Source organism: Ovis aries, chromosome 2 (genome assembly GCF_016772045.2).
Source record: "Ovis aries strain OAR_USU_Benz2616 breed Rambouillet chromosome 2, ARS-UI_Ramb_v3.0, whole genome shotgun sequence".
NCBI classification, from domain to species: Eukaryota; Metazoa; Chordata; class Mammalia; order Artiodactyla; family Bovidae; genus Ovis; species Ovis aries.
This window is the reverse complement of record NC_056055.1, coordinates 116,814,992-116,822,101: the sequence shown is the minus strand read 5'-3', so window position 1 is coordinate 116,822,101 and position 7,110 is coordinate 116,814,992.

The window sequence follows — 7,110 nt, the reverse complement described above, 5'->3', positions numbered from 1 at the left end:
TCCCTTTGTGCTTACCTACTCAGACTCAAGCCTCAGCTCATGTCCCACGTCCTACTCTGCACACTACCTGAAAGCAGTTTTCACATGACCTCACACAAGTCATCAAAGACTCAGTGGCTGTGAAGACAAGGTAAAGAATAGAGCCTAGAGGCACGCTTGAGAGACCTCCCCAGGCCATCTTCACGAGCTATCCATTAAAGAAGAGATAGTCACAGCTGCCCCACATCCGCCTCCTGTTTCTGTCTGGCTTTCTACTCCTTTACTCCTGAGACCATTTTCCTAAAATGACAAGAAAAAAGTAAAATAGCAACTGAAGAATTCTGTTTTCCTCATTTTGTCCATTGATTTTCTGTCATCAGACTTCAGTTTTGAGATTCTTGGACTTGCTGTGAACGTTACTTCCCCTGTACCTATATGCATGACAGTGACAAACAGCAAGTTCCAGACAGTGATACCTTTGAGGATGAGGAGGAGGTTGAGGAGAGGTTCACAGGAGACTCAAGTCTGTCTGTAGTGTCTAATTGCTTAAAATTAAAAGAAAATCTCCAATATATGCATATCACTAGCTACTGACCTTTTTTCTCTCCTCCCCTTTAGAGTTAAATTTCTCCAAAGAATTGTCTAAACTTTCTGTCTCCATACTCTCAGTCCCACTCATTCCTCAACCTGCTCTCATCTGGTGTCTAGTCCCAGCAAGACACGGAAACAACTGTTTCCAAGATCCCCTGATGATCTCCAGGGAGCAACAGTGGGTGTCTGTACACACCTTCACACATGTACACACACACACACACACACACACACACACACACACACTGTTTTAGGCATGGGAAACGTGTGGTGGTGATATCCAGTTTTAGTAAATCTTACCATTGTTCCTTATCTGGTTCAGATTTTCTTTTAAGATGCTTCTCTCTCACAGTCCCATCTAATTCATTTCCTCTGTAATATTCTCTATCATGCCCTTGCCCTGCCATGGAGACTGGGGCCCTGTGTCACAGCCACCCTGAGGCACAGTTCAACCCAGGCTCACCCACTGTCCAGCCATATGACCTGAATGGGTTCTAAACTGCCCATGCCTCCATTTCCTCCACCCCAGGATTGTTGGTGGTGAGATGAGCTGATACATGCAAAACTCTTGGAACAGAGCGGAGGTGTCTCCCATGCTTGCACTTGGGTTACTGTAGGGGACAGCCTGGGGGTCTGCACGTCCCCTCTCAATTCTCTAACATTCCCACCCTGAGGGCAGAGGGAAGCTTTGAAAACACAGACATGCTGAAGTCACTGAATCAGCATAACACACTATAAGCTGCTCTGCACTGTCTCCAGAACCACTAGCTGGCTGGCCAGGTCCCCGAGGCCTGTGTAGCCTGGTCTCACCACCTGATCCATACCACCTTCCACTCATTTGCTGTTGTCAACCAAACCACCCTCCTCGCACGGCCTGTGGGTGTTCTGTGTCTTTCTCTTGACCTAACAGTCTTTTTCTGCCTTCAACCCTGTTGCCTCTCAGAGCCCACCTTCCCTCCAGGCTGAACCTCCCCTGCAGGTGAGTGTGTTAGGGGCTCTCACAGTGTGACAAGTTTTCATCACAGTGTGTGATGGCATGGTTGTTGATTCATTCAACAGTAATTTATTTTTTAATTAATTTTTTCAAATGTCATTAAAAATATTTTTTGGGCTCTTCTGAGTCTTTGTTGCAGCATGGAGGCTATTCCTCGTGGTGTGCAGGCTTCTTCTAAATGTGGCAGGTGAGGGCTTCTCTAGCTGTGGTGCACAGGCTTCTCCTGTGGAGCATGGGCTTTCGACTGTGTGGGCTCAGTAGCTGTGATATGCAGTCCCTCTGGTTGCAGTGTGAGGGCTTAGTTGCTCCAAGGCATGTGGGATTTTGGTTCCCCTACCAGAGATTGAATGCATATTCCCTGCATTGGAAGGCAGATTCTTAACACTTGGACTATCAAGGAAGTCCCAACAGTAGTTTATTGAGCATCTGCTATGTGCTGAGACCTGTGCTTGATGCTAGGACATCGCATGGGACACAAAAGCCTGGTTCCTTTGTCCAAGGACTTCTGATCCCTTGGGAAGCAGCACTGAACTGTGAGCATGGTGATGTTGCCATGGAAAGTTGCATTCATCATGGGATTATATGATGGGTATTTGACCTAACTGGGGGCCTCTTGAAGCTTCTCTCAAATCCTAAAAACAAATCAGAGCTTAACCTAGACAAGAAAGGGTAGAAGTTCAGACAGAGGGAATAGCTTATTCAAAGGCCCTGAGGCAGGAAAGAACAAGACACTTTTGATGGAACAATGATTTAAAGGGCAAATGAGGGAGAGGAGTGACAGGAAGAATGAGAAAGGTCTGTGAAGCTGCTAGAAGGAAAGAGCACCAGGGAGAAAAAGAGCCTTAAGGCTCACCAATGTGGCATAGAAGCATGTCAGTGATCCATATCAGATTGCAAGTTTCAGGGAAATGGTGAGAGTGGCAGGACTAGGGAAGAGTTTGCTTGTCTCAAGCAGCAAAAGGTCCAACAACAGGGAGTCCATGACCGGTGCTTGGCTCAGCCTTGCCCTGGGAAGCAGGCTCTCTCTCTCCTTTTGCTCTTTGACCTGTGCATGTGGCTTGTGATTGCAAGCGTTGCCTCAAGATCTCAAGGTGGCTGCTGCTTCTCTAGGCCTCACATGTTTCAAAACAGAGAGAAGGTTATATTGTTGTTGCTATTGATGTTTAATTGAGGAAGGGTGACTACCTCAGGACTTGTGCCTACCTCTTACTGGCTGTTGAGAAAGCACCATCCCTACAGGTTGGGATGTTATTTTCAGCTGAGTACATCACTACCTCTAACTAAAATGTTTTTGTTTTAGAAGGAAATGTCTGACCTGGAGGACATAAACTGAGAACAAGCATGGGGCCTCTGCTGGTACCAAGGCCCTGTATCCTCACAGAGTTCAGGCAGAGGAGAGTAATCTGCTCTGAGTCCCTTCGTGGTGGTTGCCAAAACTGTTGATTTAAAAAAGTAGTCACAACCTAGAAGTTGAAAGCTATGTTTTATTTGGTGGGGATTTTTAGAACTTCAAGCTCCCAGGAGACAGCATCTCAAGTGACTCTGAGAGAACTGATTCAAGGAGAGGGAGGAGTTATATAGAAACTTGCAGCAAGGGGTGGGTAGTCTGAACATCAAAAATTGTTAACTAAGAAAAACCAGATATTTCAAGTTAAGGAATTTAACATTTTTCTATGTATGGGGAGATGCAAGAGTCTGGGCTTACTGATATCCTTTTCATATATATCTCAGCTGCCTGGGCCAGCATGCTGTGATTTGATTATTCACAGCCTTAGTTCCTCAATCACTGTAGGGAGTGGTATCCAACTTGTTGGATACCAGGCATTGTTCTGCCTGGGCTCAGAAATTCACATTTGGAGGGTTGGAATCCCTGATGGCTGCAACATCCTTGTTTAGTAATATGTCAGAAAATACTCCATTTCGCAGGTAGAGCTCTAGGTGGGCTTTAAGAGAGGGGCTTCAGAATCTGCCCTCAAAATCAATCTCTAGGTTCAGCCCACCTGAAGTGGGCAGCCTGCAGCACTGTCACATGGTTCCAATGAGCAGGAAATTCCCGAGACTTCTCATCTTCTCTCTTTGCACAGGAATTCAGGCCACTCATGTACATGAAGGGGCCGTGGTAAAGCTTTTTTGCTTAAAAAAAAAAAAGAAAAGAAGAAAACTTTTCATTTATTTTTTTAAAAACACATCAAACCATCCTGACAAACTTAGGTCAGGCAGAAAGTGGATCACGGCTGTTGGCAGGTGGGCCATTGATCTCTGACAAGGAGAGCCTCCACCAGCTGGAACCTGTCTACACTTTGCAAGGGCAGTGCCACGGAAATAGCAAGGTAAGAGCTATTGTGGGCAGTGCCCCCCCCCCGCCCCCCATTATAGACAAGGGTGCACGCCAAAGGTGGGCAGCAATGAAGAGCTCTGCTCACCCACAGAGGAGGCCCCTCCTCTTTCTTCACTCACCAGTGGGAAGGAGATCAAGGAATAGCTCATATTAGGCATGGGTTAGGCTCAATTCAAGGATGCAGTGCAGGCAGGGAGTCACCCTCTCTGCACTTTCTTATCACAGTGAATGGGTCACCTCCCTTGGAAAGCCCTCCTAAACTACTGGAGTCCACACTGTTCTTTTTCTTCAATCATTTCCTGAGCCTCTGTGCCCCACCCAGGCTGAGCCATGCTTTTTCCTCATTTTCCACTATAATGAGGCAGACAAGACCAAGAAAAACAGCCCATGCTTCTCCTTTTCTCAGGGGAGGGCAGCTGGGAAGGTACCAACAGACTGAGAGAGGAGTGCTTCTGCTCTGAATCCTAGCAGGTGCACCTGTGATGCTGAAAACTTAGTCTCTGTGCACCAGTGCTGAATTGAACAACAGAGACAGTTTTATGTAGAGTAGAAAAGGATAACTTTATTGTTTTGCCAGGCACACAGTGAGCTCTTGTCCCTCAGAAGCTGTGTGTCCCAGTGTGGAAGGATTTGGTGAGGAGTTTTATAGTAATAGTTCAATGGCAAGTTCAAGATCCTTACTGATAAAGATCAGGGTGTATGCAGGGCCTGCACTCCTTTAATCTGGTCTCAAGAGGTAATTCTCTGGTATGAAGAATGCAAGCATCTTCTGTTTGGTGGGCAGAAGTGCACCGGCTGCCACTGACTGTGCAGAAGTGTGGCCGAGAAGGGCTACCCCTCACCCAAGGTCAGGGGCAGCGACTGAGTGTGCCAGGCTGCCATGGCACAGGTGCAGCCTAGAAGAGCTACCCCACACCCAATGTCAGGGGCGGAGGCCAAGAGGAGCAGCCCCATGTCCAAAGAGCAGCGGTTGTGTGGGCACAGGAGGGGTGAAAGGAGCTACTCCACGTTCAAGGTCAGGAGGGTCGCCTTGAGGAGATATCCATCATCCAAGGTAAGGAGCAGTGGCTATGCTTTGCTGGAGCAGCCGTGAAGAGATACCCCATGTCCAAGGTAAGAGAAACCTAACTAAGACAGTAGGTGCTGCGAGAGGGCATCAGAGGGCAGACACACTGAAACTGTAATCACAGAAAACTAGTCAATCTAATCACACTAGGATCACAGCCTTGTCTAACTCAATGAAACTAAGCCATGCCATGTGGGGCCACCCAAGATGGTCAGGTCATGGTGGAGAGGTTTGACAGAATGTGGTTCACTGGAGAAAGGAATGGCAAACCACTTCAGTTTCTTGCCTTGAGAACCCCATGAACAGTGTGAAAAGGCAAAATGATAGGATACTGAAAGAGAAACTCCCCAGGTCAGTAGGTGCCCAATATGGTACTGGAGATCAGTGGAGAAATAACTCCAGAAAGAATGAAGGGATGGAGCCAAAGCAAAAACAATACCCTGTTGTGAATGTGACTGGTGATAGAAGCAAGGTCCAATGCTGTAAAGAACAATATTACATAGGAACGTGGAATGTTAGGTTTGTGAATCAAGGCAAATTGGAAGTGGTCAAACAGGAGATGGCAAAAGTGATGGTTAACATTCTAGGAATCAGCGAACTCAAATGGACTGGAATGGGTGAATTTAACTCAGGTGACAACTATATCTACTCTTGTGGGCAGGAACCCTTAGAAGAAATGGAGTAGCCATCGTGGTCAACAAAACAGTTCGAAATGCAGTACTTGGATGCAATCTCAAAAATGACAGAATGATCTCTGTTCGTTTCCAAGGCAAACCATTCAATATCACGGTAATCCAAGCCTATGCCCCAACCAGTAACGCTGAAGAAGCTGAAGCTGAACAGTTCTATAAAGACCTACAAGACCTTTTAGAACTAACACCCCCAAAAGATGTCCTTTTCATTATAGGGGATTGAATGCAAAAGTACAAAGTCAAGAAACACCTGGAGTAAAAGGCAAATTTGGACTTGGAATGCGGAATGAAGCAGGGCAAAGACTAATAGAGATTTGCCAAGAGAACACACTGGTCATAGCAAACACCCTCTTCCAACAACACAAGAGAGAACTCTACACATGGACATCACCAGATGGTCAACACCGAAATCAGATTGATTATATTCTTTGCAGTCAAAGATGGAGAAGCTCTATACAGTCAGAAAAAACAAGACCAGGAGCTGACTGTGGCTCAGATCATGAGCTCCTTATTGCCAAATTCAGACTTAAATCAAAGAGTAGGGAAAACCACTAGACCATTCAGGTATGACCTAAATAAAATCCCTTATGATTATACAGTGGAAGTGAGAAATAGACTTAAGGGACTAGATCTGATAGAGTGCCTGATGAACTATGGATGGAGGTTCCTGACATTGCACAGGAGATAGGGATCAAGACTATCCTCATGGACAAGAAATGCAAAAAAGCAAAATGGCTGTCTGGGGATGCCTTACAAATAGATGTGAAAAGAAGAGAAGCAAAAAGCAAAGGGGAAAAGGAAAGATATAGGTATCTGAATGCAGAGTTCCAAAGAATAGTAAGGAGAGATAAGAAAGCCTTCCTCAGTGGTCAATGCAAAGAAATAGAGGAAAAGAACAGAATGGGAAAGACTAGAGATCTATTCAAGAAAATTAGAGATACCAAGGGAACATTTCATGCAAAGATGGGCTCGATAAAGGACAGAAATGGTATGGACCTAACAGAAGCAGAAGATATTAAGAAGAGGTGGCAAGAATACACAGAAGAACTGTTCAACAAAGAGCTTCATGACCCAGATAATCACTATGGTGTGATCACTCACCTAGAGCCACATATCCTGGAATGTGAAGTCAAGTGGGCCTTAGAAAGTATCATTATGAACAAAGCTAGTGGAGGTGATGGAAATCCAGTTGAGCTATTTCAAATCCTGGAAGATGATGCTGTGAAAGTGTTGCACTCAATATGCCAGCAAATTTGGAAATCTCAGCAGTGGCCACAGGACTGGAAAAATGTCAGTTTTCATTTCAATCCCAAATAAAGGCAATGCCAAAGAATGCTCAAACTACCACACAATTGCACTCATCTCACATGCTAGCAAAGTAATACTCAAAATTCTCCAAGCCAGGCTTCAGCAATATGTGAACCATGAATTTCCAGATGTTAAAGGTGGC